The sequence below is a fragment of the Aethalodelphis obliquidens genome, unplaced genomic scaffold (assembly GCF_003676395.1).
Source record: "Aethalodelphis obliquidens isolate GAN/ISIS:26980383/991018 unplaced genomic scaffold, ASM367639v1 scaffold67, whole genome shotgun sequence".
NCBI classification, from domain to species: Eukaryota; Metazoa; Chordata; class Mammalia; order Artiodactyla; family Delphinidae; genus Aethalodelphis; species Aethalodelphis obliquidens.
In genome coordinates this window covers 3,672,676-3,686,674 of record NW_020838011.1, presented here as the reverse complement: position 1 = coordinate 3,686,674, position 13,999 = coordinate 3,672,676, and positions in this window count along the sequence as shown.

The following is a 13,999-nucleotide window of genomic DNA, read 5'->3' as shown; positions in this document are numbered from 1 at the left end:
TGTTTAGGTAGAGCAGAAAGTCTGAAGAAAAAAAGACAAGTCTAATGGTCATCCTCAAGCTTTAGTTTTTCTAATGATTCAGTCAAATACGTGACTCAACACATTTGTTTGTTTGTAATATAAACTTCCTGAATTGGGAAAAATATTCATTTTTAAAAGGTCATCCTGATGACCTTTCTATATGCTTAACTTTATCAAGATTCTAAGAGACAAGAAGTAAAAGTGATTGTTAGACTAATAATTCTCTTATCTGTAAAAAAGATTATTTCCATATGAGCTCATTCCAGTCTCTTAGAGAATATATTTTGAAGTGTTTAAAGTAACTGTCCCTTCAAGATCACCCAAATCTACTCCTAGCCACAATTTAATTAATTTTTGCTAACACACGGCTGGAGGTGTAAGTACTTAGATCACTCAAGTCTCCATAGTCAGCCGCGTCTTTCAGTGGCTGCTGATCATGACATCAGGCCCTGGTAAAACCATCCATTTTAACCATTGTCATGACTGATGTAGGTTACATCAGCCTAACAGTGGTTGGGTATCCGCTGTTATGCTGGTTGAAATGATGGATTGATTGTGCCACAGTTCATATATTTCATATGTAAAGACAAGGTTTTAAATGATGTGATCAGAAGACGGACTGAAATTCTAGGCTAAGGTAAAATTGAAGCAATCATGATGAAAAATTTCAACTTACAAATCAAAACTTTTTATATAGTCACATCTCAGGTGGAATATAAAATATACTTACTGTCTTTGATTTGAAATTGTGTTTTTGGTACTCTTTTTAATGCTATTATTATAACATTACAATGCTGGAATTCTGGTAACAATGACTCACTAATACTTTATCTTTAATATTTGATAGAACATTTATAATATACTGTTGTGAATTTTGAGTTTAAGAACAGTAAAAGTCTTTTTTGCTTTGTAATCTGGAAGTGCAGAATCAATCACTTTGAGTCCAATGGCAGAAAGAAATCATAGTTGGGAGTTTTGTTTTTTCATTATATTAACCTTTAGAGGAAGCCAAGGCTACTATAAAAAAGCACATCCTATGATAGACTAAATTTTATTTTTTTGATTTCCAGTTTGAGTCATTATGCTTCAAATTATTTGGTAAATTAAAAATAGCATTTAATAGTATAATGGATAGACCAGATTGATTTACTATTTCATTTAGTTTAAGTTAAACCCCATTATTGAATGAGTGTTAGAGTAAAAGTGAACTGAAATTTCAATTGTTAAGAATAGTTTAAGATTTTAAGTCTGTTTCATTTAACTCTTCTAATAGAAACCCTCAGACATCTTGGAAGAGATGGAAATAGGAAAAATATAAAAATATTCTCTTTTGCTTTTGTTTAAGTATTATCATTTTTGAGGTGGTATAAAATTCTCAACCTTTTAAAATTAGACACTGTAATGACAAAAGATTATAATAAGATCAAAGACATAGATTCTTGTAAATGCTTAATTTATTGATTTGTAACAGTATTTCTACACACATATAAAAAAGAAACAGAAAATTCTCACCCCAAAAAGGTTAAAGATAAATGAGTTTGTGGTTTGATATTCTTAAAAGAACAAATGGACTGGTCATGTTACAGTCTACTCTTGTTGAACCTTATCCTTTTGGCATTATTAGTAACCATATGGTCCTTTTTGGTCCTAGTTGCTAAATGTGTTGATTGTTTTATTATTCTTTCTACTGAGAATGTTTATTGCTTTTCCTGTACTATAAAGAAAGGAGACTCAAGCCAGGCAAATGACAATATTTTGCTTAAGATGATAGTTCCTTATTTTATTCTAGAGGATATTTTTTAAAATGTAACGTGGGGGGAAAAGAAAAGCTTCTGAGGTCAAATAAGTTTGAGAAACACAAAATCGAATAGTTGATTTTCATAGGATTTTTTTGAGTCTTTACCATGCTAGTGTAAACTACAAATCATCAAATGGGAATTTTCTCTCTGTCAGTATATTTTGTAACCTTGCCCAACACCACAAAAGATCTGTTGGCTCTGGTGTTCTGAATAACACACTTTAGTGAATATTGGTTAAGTTTAGGAGATAAAGGGACTTGAGTAGATTTTCTTATATTTTGAATGAGAGAATGATTCATATTTATTTATGTTTTGTATTGTATGCCTCTGGTATGTCAGACAAAAAGTTAAATGCTGGTGTATTAGTTTTCCATTGCTATCATAGCAAATTACAGCAGACTTAGAGGTTTCAAGCAATACGGGTTTATTTTCATACAGTTCTGTAGACCAGAAGCCTGACATGGGTCTCACTAGGCTAAAATCAAGGTGTTGGGAGACTCTTGGGGAAAATGTTCCCTTGCTCATTCCAGTTGTTGGCAGAATGCAGTTCCTTGCAATTGTAGGTCTGAAATTCCCATTTATTTTGCTGGCTGTCTGCTGAGGGCCATTCTCAGTGTCTAGAGCCCTCCCACATTCTTAGCTCCTCCTTCCTCCAACTTCAAAGCCACCTATTGTGGATTGAGTCCCTCTCTTCAAATATCTCCTTCTTCTTCTATCTCACCTTTCTGATCCAGGAAAGGTTCTCCATTTTTAAGGACTCGTGCAATCAGATTGGACCCACCTCCTTAATTCAGGATACTCGTATCTGTGAAGTCCCTTTTGCTGTGTAAAATAACATGTTCACATATTCCAGCTACTATGCTGCCTACCATAGCTAACAACCGAAGATTGAGTGAGACTCAGTCTCTGCCCATCAGTGACTTCCAATTAGTGTGGATCCCATGCTACCTAAACTCATAAGTAAACATTAATCAATCAATTAATATGATATTTAAGAAAATTATGATGAGATCTGAAGATTACAGTACTTATACACCTTCTCACTATCAGAATACTTGAGAAGCTGCTAAAGTAACAATGAAGTATTTCCATGAGAGGCATGAGGGAAATTCCATCCTGGCTGTGGTGAGACCTTATCCTCAATACATTGCCCAGAGTTTATTTGGAATGTGTTCTTGCTGTCTCAGATTCTAATACTCTAATACATGAATTTGGACCCAATATGCTTGAGGGTGAGAAAATGTTCTTATGTATAAGACACTCCATTCATAATCCTTTGAATTACATCTCTCCCCTCCATCCAGGCCAGATATAGTAATGGGATTTGGTAAAGACAGACGCTGATAAAATTGTTTTGAAAATATACTACATTCTACCTTTAGTTACTGTTTTTCGTGGTTAGACAGTTCTTCTTACTCTCTGACTGCTAAACATCTTTTTTTTTTTTTTTTTTCTAGTCATTATTTTTGCCCTTAGTTTCCTTTAATGTTGATGGCTCTCTCAGCCATGGTGGTTCAAAGTAGTAGTGTGCTCTTTGGATAAAATTAAATTAAAGGCTGCATTTCTCCCACCCACTTTTTTCTTTTAGTAATATTAGCTTGCTAGTTCTTTGGGCTTTGATTTTTAAATAAAATAGGGTGAAAACTTTTTTTGTTTGAGCATGTACTTTAATGACTAGGATAAACTTTTTTCTTATCAAATCTAGGTTCCATTTTCCCTGTGAAACACTGCATAATTATGTCAACTTTTCTTTCTTTGGGCTGGCCTTTCTAAAAGCTATGCAGTCCATCTCCCTAGGTTTAACACATTCTTCTCTCAGCTTTAGACATGCAAATGAGTTTAGTTATCCTCCCTTGAAACAATCTCCTGCTCACTTGTATTAGACTTTGAGTTTCTCCCAATATTTGACACACCCTTTTACAGATTATTTCTCAGGATGGGTTACTTCTATATCCTTTTAAGTCTATTGAGTACTTATATAACCAACTGGGTTATGAACATGGGGTGGTTAATTCAGTCTCATGCTGTCTATGAATAAAGCAGTCTTTATCAAGCATGACTGTTTTCATGTCTTTGAAGTCACATTATTTCTCCAGCTTCCACCACTTCTTTCTCGAGGAAAAAAACAAAAACAAAACAGTCTTTTGTTTGACAGAAGATCCATACATTGATAGATTTTCTGAATCCCATAATTAGTTACTGCTAAATAAAATTGTAAGAAATACTGTTTCTGATAAAGAATTGACCAACTGAACTGCAAATGCATCTTCAATATTGGAAACATTTGAAAAATCAATGTGTTTAGAGAATGCGAAAGCTATATCTGTTCCAGATATTCTCACCTAATACTGTTATTCATTTTGATTAGACCTATATTTCCCATACAAGTTTTGGAAATTAATTATCTGGAACACATACTCAAGGTGAATCTTGTTCAGTGGAGAAAATAGCAAAGTTCTGGTTATTGAATAAAGAGCTACTCCTTGTTATAATCACTGGCTCTTTGATATCTGTTCATTGCTAGTAAATTAGGTGGCAAATTATTATGCATGATATAAAGAGAAAATAAAATTAGACAAATACCCTCAATCTTTTTGCTCAACTCCAAACTATTTAAAGCTTCACTCTAAATATATATTTAAAAAATAGCATCTTTTCTGATAACAGATTGTCATCTTCAAGAAGTAATTTAAAATTTTTAATTAATTTTTATTTTATATTGGAGTATTTATTTTGTATTGGAATTGATTTACAATATTGTGTTAGTTTCAGGTGTTCAGCAAAATGATTCGGTTATACATATACATATATCCATTCTTTTTCAGGTTCTTTTCCCCTATAGGTTGTTACAGAATATTGAGTAGAGTTCCCTGTGCTATACAGTAGGTCCTTGTTGATTATCTACTTTACATATAGTAGTGAGTATATGTTAATCCCAAACTCCCAATTTATCCCGCTCCCCACCTTTCCCCTTTGGTAACCATAAGTTTGTTTTTGAAGTCTGTGAGTCTGTTTCTGTTTTGTAAATAAGTTCTTTTGTATCATTTTTATAGATTCCACATATAAGTGATATCATATGATATTTGTCTTTCTCTGTCTGACTTACTTCACTTAGTATGATAATCTCTAGGTCCATCCATGTTGTTGCAGATGGCATTATTTCATTGTTTTTAATGGCTGAGTAATATTCATTGTATATGTGTACCACATCTTCTTTATCCATTCATCTGTCGATGGACATTTAGGTTGCTTCCATGTCTTAACTATTGTAAAGAGTGCTGCTAAGAGCAGTGGGGCGCATGTATCCTTTTGAACCATGGTTTTCTCTAGATATATACCCAGGAGTGGGATTGCTGGATCATAAGGTAGTTCTATTTTTAGTTTTTAAAGGAACCTCCATACTGTTCTCCATATTGGTTGTACCAATTTACATTCCCACCAACCATATAGGAGGGTTCCTTCAGGGAATATTTTTGATCAAGTATCATGATTAGAGGGGTTGCAGTGTCTTTAGTGTGTGAGCATCTTCAGAGATACTCCCTGACCATTAGGTGCTAGAGCTCTAATCAGCCTCAGGTGAGGAGTCCTGGTGAGACTCTGGGGTTACTGAGAGAAAAAGAGGCATCAAGGTTGTTAAATGACCTTATGGATTAGGAGCCAGAAATATCAAATCCTGCTGCCCATTCCCAGGAAGAAAGGGAATAAAAACAAATTCTTTCTAATTTGATGTTGCCCTGAATTCCAATGCTGAGAATTTGGGTAACTTGAAAAAATCACCACAAAATTTCCTTTTACTAAGGTATATTTTTTCAGACCAAAGTAGTGGGATAATGCCTGCTTTATTTCATATTTCTTTTGTCTATATTCTCCATGCAACATGGGTCTCAGATCTTAGTAAAGAGGCAAAGCAATTTATGTCCTTTCTGTGGGAGTAGGCTTCATTTAACACTAGAGTTAAATAATGTACAATTTTATTTCTCTCTCAAAGTTTAAGACATAAGGTAGGTGATTTTCAAGGCTGATTTGGTGGCTCTACAGCCATGAGGGCCCCGGTCTCCATCTAATGTTCTGTTTGCTCCATTCCCAAGGTGGCCTCATAGACAAAGTTGGCTGTTGGAGCTCCCACCATCACGTCTCCATTACAGAAGTAGGAAATGGCAAAAAGGATCTTTAAGCAGGCATCTTAGAAGTCTCACGTAGCACTGATGCTTAGATATTAATTGTCAGAACTTAGTCACATTGACAAACCTAGATACTAGGGAGACAGGAAAATTAACCTTAAACTCTATATGCTGCTGCCAATGAAATTTCAGACTCTTCCATCTCTAAAATTCTGAATTTTTCTGTTATCTGTTTTGAAATTATTTAAGAAGTTTTGAGAATCCTATGGTGTTTTAAAAGTTAAATCAAAGCTAACCTGAGAAACAAGGTATATAGATTTGATTTTCATAATTTCAATCATCTTTTTAAAATCTAAGGCAAGTCACAAACTTTGGGTACACCATTCTTTCCACTACAAAGATAAGAACACTATACTTGATGGCTTAGCAGCTGACAAAAAACATTTTTTGTTTTGTTTCTGCTTTTGCTGAATGTCATTTTATGTATTATTTTAAATGATGGTGATTTCTTTCTTTATTATCTTAGACTCCCTCTCCCAACGTGTATACAAATTAAACAATATTAAATTTTGTGATAGTTACCTGAATAGTAATTTGTTAACAAACATACCATTTACTATGTGTCAGCTACTCTTCTAAGAGTTTTATAGGTATTGATAGCTTGCATCCTCATAATCACCCTATATGACAACTACTATTATCATCTCTATTTTATAAGTGAAGAAATTGAGGCCAAAAAATGATGAATAATTCACTCAAAGTTGTACAGGTATTGCTGTCATTTGAACTTAGGCAGTCTGATATGGAACGTATGCTCGATACCACAATGCTACAGGGTCTCTAGAAATACATACTTCATTGCTAAATTACCAAACTTACTTCAAGAACATTCTGTTACCCTTTTAATTAAGCACAGTAATTATTATTTGATAGCACAGATATAGAAACTCCAGGAAGAATCAGTGAAATGTTTGGTTTTAGCTGATAATGTCAATCAGAGTTGTAAATAGAATTCAGGTTTCCTGACTTCAAACAAATGCTAAAATAGCATGAGCCCTCTTATCTATTTGCAGACAGCAATATTCATGACATTCTTCTATAGAAAAACACATTCTCATCTTTTTAAATGAATTGTTGAGAGATGAAATGTGAGTCCAAATTATTTAAGCTTATTTTCTTACCTTTTTATAGATTTAATAATTTTTCAATCACAAGGATACTATGTGTCATGAAGTTAAAAACCAAAGATTTAACAGGAAAAAATATACTTCTTTGTTGCTTACCAAAGTATACTATTTGTGCATTTGAATACAAATTACTGGAAGTCTTATACTTAGAGCCATAAAAAAGTAAATTATGTCTCTTTTCCAGGGAGTATTTGTATTCATTACTTGATTTACTTTATTGCTTTAATATTTATTAAAGATTATATATATATAAAAGATGAGGCAATGGCAGATCTAACATTTGAAAAGCAGAACGAAAAACCAATTTCGAGCCTATTGAATCCTATCAAACTTAAGGATGATTCAAACACTTAAGATCTTCATAGGCACAATTATGAAATGAAAATGTTTACAAAGCATATGCAGCATGTGTTTTACAACCTTTAGATTTTGTTTTCAGGAGCTTCTGAATCATTGCTGCTGTTTATAATCTGCATCTGTTATAAAGTCAGACAAAATGATAAAAACATAGTTCATATGAATAGAATGAAAAGAAAAAAAACAAGGAGAGTAAGAAATGTATTTGTTTTAGGAGGGAAATGAGACATTACTGGGGCTGGGGTACACTGAGGAGAAACCTTGATTCTAGTCTCTAGGAAGACCTCATGGGATGGTCTTACCTTGGAGAATTCATGAAGGTTCAGGGTGTAAACTCAGCCTTCACTGGGTCTCTGACCAGACTTGGGGAGGAAGATAAAACAATTAGACTTACAGATATTGAAGTATATATAATTATCTACCAAATTTTTGTCTCTACTGTTTTAGCTTAAGTCTAAGAATATTCCCTCTTTGGATTCAGATACATCTGGAAATCTCAGACAGATAGACTGGGCAGGTGGGGCTTCCAGAAATCTATTTGTATAAGAGACAGAGAAGACTTCTAGGAAAGAACACCTCCTAAGAGATAAGGAAATTCAGCCTCAGTTCTCAAACAGGAGGAATGATTCTGAGAAGAACATGATGTCTATGTTAATCTCCATCCTACCTTGCATGAACTCATGTCTAAGTCCTAATTCAAAAGAGCTCTGAGGAAATAATACAAAACGTGGGGATCATGGCCATATTAAATTCTTCTCTAAGAAAGTGTGACTCAAAAAGGGAAGAGACATTCTCTCCTGTGTAGCCAAAGATGATAGAGTTTTGGCTTCTCTAGGTCTGCCATATATCAATACTATTGGCAGTGTGGAACAGCAGTACTTGTTCAGAAGAATCAGTTATACCTTAAAAAGTGATGGTATATAGTGAGAAACCAGTAGTGTTTGGGTGAGGCAGATCCTGAGGAAGAGGTGGAGGTTTCACAGATGGGACAGTACCTTGTGGAAGTGGTGGTATAGCAGAGGCAGGAGCATGCACTCAAAATGGCAACAATACCATGTAATGAATGGGTGTTATTTGTGCCTCACCCTCGTTCCTTTGCCGTCTCATACACTCTTCTTCCTGCTATTCTGAATGTTGGCTAATAATAACCCATAGCTCTCCCTTTCTCCCAAGAATTATTATTGGCCAAACAAAAAACACCTCCCTCCTACCACTTGTAAGTAGACCTTGGCCAGTGACTATGGGACATGGGTGTTCAAAAGGACGGCTTATTACTTTAAGGTTGGGCTACATCTGTGGTGCAATTTAAACTTCAGAACTTCACTGTGGGATCAGAAAGAAGCTAGTCCCTAGCTGAGACACATCCTTGCTTAGCTTTTCCTCCTGCTCTATCCTGCTTCACTCATCTCGTTTCTTATATTATAAAAGCACTCTCCCAAAATACCACTCAAAGAAGAATCGTCAACTCAGGCTCTGCTTCTGTGGAGCACAACCTAAGAGAGTGGTGAAGTGTCTTCCTGCCTTTCAGCAGGGAGGTAGTTATTGACCCTAGTCATGACTGGAGGCAAACCCAAACAAATAACATATGAATGTTCCTTTCACATGGTACTGAGTGGAATTGTTCATGAGCACGTGAAGACAGTTGAGGCATTCTCAATACAACTGGAAAAGGTTCTGTCAAGAATAGGAGAAACTGCAGGTCAGAACAAGAATAAGTAAGATTTACTGCTAATATGTCTCCGTTTCATACCCTGGACCAGAGTAGACTGGGAAATGGGCTACATTACCATAGAAAACAGGCATTCCTTGCTTTTTATCTTCTATTCAAATTACTCCATCTCTTGTTTACTGTGGGAAGTTATTGTGGTAGTCCAAAGATGGCTTATTATGCATGGGCTGATTACAAGGATTTTCAAGGCTGTTCTATCTTCATGCTTTCAGGCTAGAGCTAAACCTAACAGTTGAGAGCAGAGGATTTAATCTCTCAGGTGTAATAGAGTACGCGATTTTGAGGTTTATTTTTCTGGGCTATGGTGAACCCTGATGAGTGATATTTACCCAAATTTGTTATTTACCTGCGTAGTAATTTTAAACACTGTAAACTTGAGCCTTATTTGGCATAATTTTCCTATCTTCTGCTATTATCTTTGTCTCAATTAAATATTTTTCTAAATATTTTATTTGACTTCCACTTTTTGAACTTGGGAATTGCAATCCAACTTCCCTAGATATTCTAAGGTGAAACTGACTTCAGTTTGTTTATGTTCCTATAGTCATATATAAACAGATAATTTCTAGATTTATTTCCACCAAAGCTACTGACGTTTGTTTTGTATGGATTTTATTAGTTGGAATCTTAGAGCAAATTCAGTTCCTTCAATTATCAGTTCTAAAGGGTACATCTCATTTTTTTTCTCCCCTTCTCAAAATCTACTTATCACTTTCAAAAACTGGGTAGAGCTGAAGTAAAATAAAGAAATGTCCTGAATATCAATCACTAGCAAAATACCCAGCGCATTTTATCTTAGAAGACTGATTACAAGGATTTTCAAGGCTGTTCATCTACCTTCATGCTTTCAGGCTAGTACTAAACCTAACAGTTGAGAGCAGAGGATTTAATCTCTTTTTAGCCTATCTTTGAACTGAAAATGTTTCCTCTATATTTCAGGATTAATCTAGAAGCTAAAGATATCACAATTCTCCAAAAAAATCATTATCATTTCATAACTGTCTAGCAAACAGGAGATCCTTAACACCTAAAACAGCTTGAATAGACTTCTATTTATCAGAGAGTTCATGTCTATCAGTTAGGGCACATAGATGACTGAATGGAGCCATAACAGTCATTTTTGAAACTAGAAAATTTCTTTTATTCATAAATACTCCCAGATTTGCCTGTCAGTCACTATGGCTCCATCACTAAAGATTTGTTTGTTTGGCTTAGGGCTTTGCTTCTCTGTGATTCAATTTAACCACCTGGATTTTGGATATCGAAGCTGAATTGGCTATCATCTTTATCTGGGACTTTCTGCACAGGGGAAAAATGGTATTTTCCTTCTGGCCACATTCTTCTTTTTTTTCTAAGACTTTAAATCAGAACAAATAAGACAAGAATAAGATTCCTAAGGACAATTTTCCCTGTCTACAACATAAGACTAGTCCAGTATTTCCCAAACTGTGTTCAGTGGAGATGTTAATAAATGATATGGTTTTCTTTGAGTAGGTGGCGCTGTGGTTACTCTACAACACACAGCAAAGAATTGCAATGCAGTTAGAAGCTTTGAGAAATGTTACAGGAAAAAATATCTTGTTTCTTTGTTTAATCTTTGTTTAACTATTTTTCAAACTTAAATGACCAATAAATAATTTTGGTAGCACATTGTTTAACCTCATGCAACCCACCAGTATTGGGGCTACTAGTTGGAAAATACCAGTTTAGTATAAAATCAAGGTATTTATATTCCAAATCAAGGTGACATCCTGTCTCTGTAATGTATCTCACCCCTGCAGTCCCTGCGATCAGGTGTTAAAATTCTAAGGTCATAGAACCAAAGAAAGAACTTCAGGATTGAGAACAGGTCTGGGGGTGTCAGGCTCCAGAACTGGAGGCCTGACACTGTTGGGGTTCTCTCCAACTTCTTCTCATATGGGATTGCCTCTGCTTGGCTTCATTTGCTCTTACATAAGACAGCATATTCACGTATGAAATGAGAGAAAATGGCTCCCAGTTGCTACCAATTCACCTCCTTCAAACTCTACAACCTGAAGTGGAAGGATCATTTACTCTTGCTTTAAACAAAAAATTCAGGGCAGGAATCTGTTTGGACTATATTAGATCATATAACAGCCTTGGACCAATCACTGTGGACAAGTGAATTGACAATAGGACTCTAGACCTGGATCAAATGCCTACCTCTTAAACTTGGACGATGTGTTACTGAATCTCTTTGAATTGAAGGAGTGGTTGCCAAAAGAAAAGGTTGGGGGAGGGGAAGAAGGAGAAGTTCCTAAAGAGGCAAAATAAAAATATTCACTACATTTCATCTTTGATAGACACATCTTCACCATTTTACCAATACTTAAACTTTCTTCAATGACCATGCTAAGATAAGACAATTAGTTCATGTGTAACTGAAAACACATTTATTCTCTTCTATCAGAGCACCACCTGAAATCTTGTTCAGTTGCTGTGTTTAAAACCTCTGGATTACGTTCAGCTCTCTCAGTCAGGTCTGGATGTACCACTTTGTGATCTGGCCATTTATGGGCTAAAATATAAATAAAACCACCTCCACATATGCATAAAAACAAGACAAACATGATAAGAACTCTGTTTAAGAAACAGGGAAAATGGAAAACAGCATGCAACGACCAGAGCTCTAGGATACAGATTTTATTCTACTAGCCAATGGTCTTTATTTTTCCCGTTAGCTGAAGAGTGAGTTCCATGAGAGAGCACCCATATTTCCTATCAGTGAGGATGGTTGGAGCCTCCCTCGCCCAATGTCCTCCATGATCACTTTTCAAAGGGATATTGGGAGGATTTCCATCTGTGGGCAATACCACCTTGGAAGTTCTTTTCCTATTTACATGAGTTTAGGAGATCCTGAATTGCTTCAGGGGTTAAGTAGTCATAGGTTTCTTATAGCCAGGCCTGGGTGGCAAATACTTCACTTACATAATTTGTTGGATGCCAGGCAATTTGATTTTTTTTTTTTCTCCATCTACTCTCACTTCCTAGGTGACCTCATGGATTTAAAGACACTTGTGAAACCCAGTTAATATCTTTAGCCCCCACGTTTCCCTTGAGCCTCAGACTTGCATTTCCAACTTCTTCGTGGAGCCTCCACAGGGAAAGTTCAAATTTAACAAGGTCAAACTGGGGGGTCTTCTCACAGTCTTAGTATCTGGTCCTATGATTCACCCATTTTCTCAGACCAAACACTCTCATAAATCATATCCACAAACCCAAATTTATTCAGATCTTACTGATTGTCACCACTTCCACTGCCATTATCCTGGTTCAAGCCAGTATAATCTCTTTCCTGAGCGACAAACTTCACGTGCAATAGGTTCATAACTCGCATGCCACCTCTACTCCTGACCTAGTATTATAAGATTGCTACATGGCAGCTAGAGTAGATTTGATTTTGAAGTTGTATGTCAGATCAAGGAAACTTCCTTGCTCAAACAATTCTGTCTTCTCATGGTTTAAAAATAAATCTGAAATCTTGACTGTACCCTGCAAGGCTTTATATGTCTTGGCCCTGACCATCTCTGAAACCTCATTCTCTAATGAGTTCCACCTCACTCAGTCCATTCTAACCACACTGTTTTTTTGCTGTTCATTGAACACTTCAAGCTTGTAATTCCCCAGGGCTTTTGTATTGCTCTTCCCTCAGGTTCTATTTCTCTGACCCCAGGTATGAACATGACTTTCCTCATTTCTTTCAAATTGCTTCTCAAATGTCATTTCCTATTTCTTATGTTGTTTTATTTTTCTTCATAGTGTTTATATTTATATGATATTATGTATTATTTGTGCATTTTCTGTCACCCCACTAAAATGCTAGAATGTGGTCTTCTCTCACTATAAGGCATTTTCTCTTTTGTTCAATGCTATTTTTTACAATAGTGTCTAGAAATTATCCATACATATGCACACATATAATTATATATATTATTACATGTAATATGTTAAAAATATATATAATTATATATCATATATAAGGTATGTATAATTATTTTTATAGCTAGTAAACGATGCCTAACTAATGATCATTTAATACTGAAATATTTTTTTGTTTCTTAGCAACAAGCTGACATGAGCTCTGTTGTTAATCTTATTTCTAAGTCTAACAATAGGTGTCAAGCACTGTTTTAAGTGTCTGAACAATGCATTCATTCATTCATTCTTTCTTCTTAGCCGCCCAATGGGGTAGGTAAAATAGTATTATCCCAATTTAGAGAAGAAAAAGTGAGGCATAAAAGAATTCCCTCATTTTCCCAAGTTGCACAGTTAATAAGAGGCAGAGCCAGAATTTGAGGCAGTTTGGCTCAAATTCTTTTTGTGCATGGGACCACTCTCATGACACTTCACCCTGCTCAAGCTCCAGTTTCTTCCTCAGAGCAGTGAGCAACACTGGACTGCGAATGGAGTCAAAGGGAGCAACATCCTTGGATGCCTCTGGGAGCTTTTGTCAGGAGGCTTGAGCAGCTGGCTGGGCCTGAGCTCTTCAGACTTTCTCACTTTCCTGGAACTAACAAGGGCCCAGTCCTCACTTCTATTTGGATTCCTAGTCCCTCGTCCTTGCTTACATGAAATGGTGCAGAGAGTTGAATCACACTATTATAATTATTCAAATCAAAGATAACGCAAATGGGGGCTTCCCTGGTGGCACAGTGGTTGAGAGTCTGCCTGCCGATGCAGGGGACACAGGTTCGTGCCCTGGTCCGGGAAGATCCCACATGCCGCGGAGCGGCTGGGTCCCTGAGCCATGGCCGCTGAGCCTGC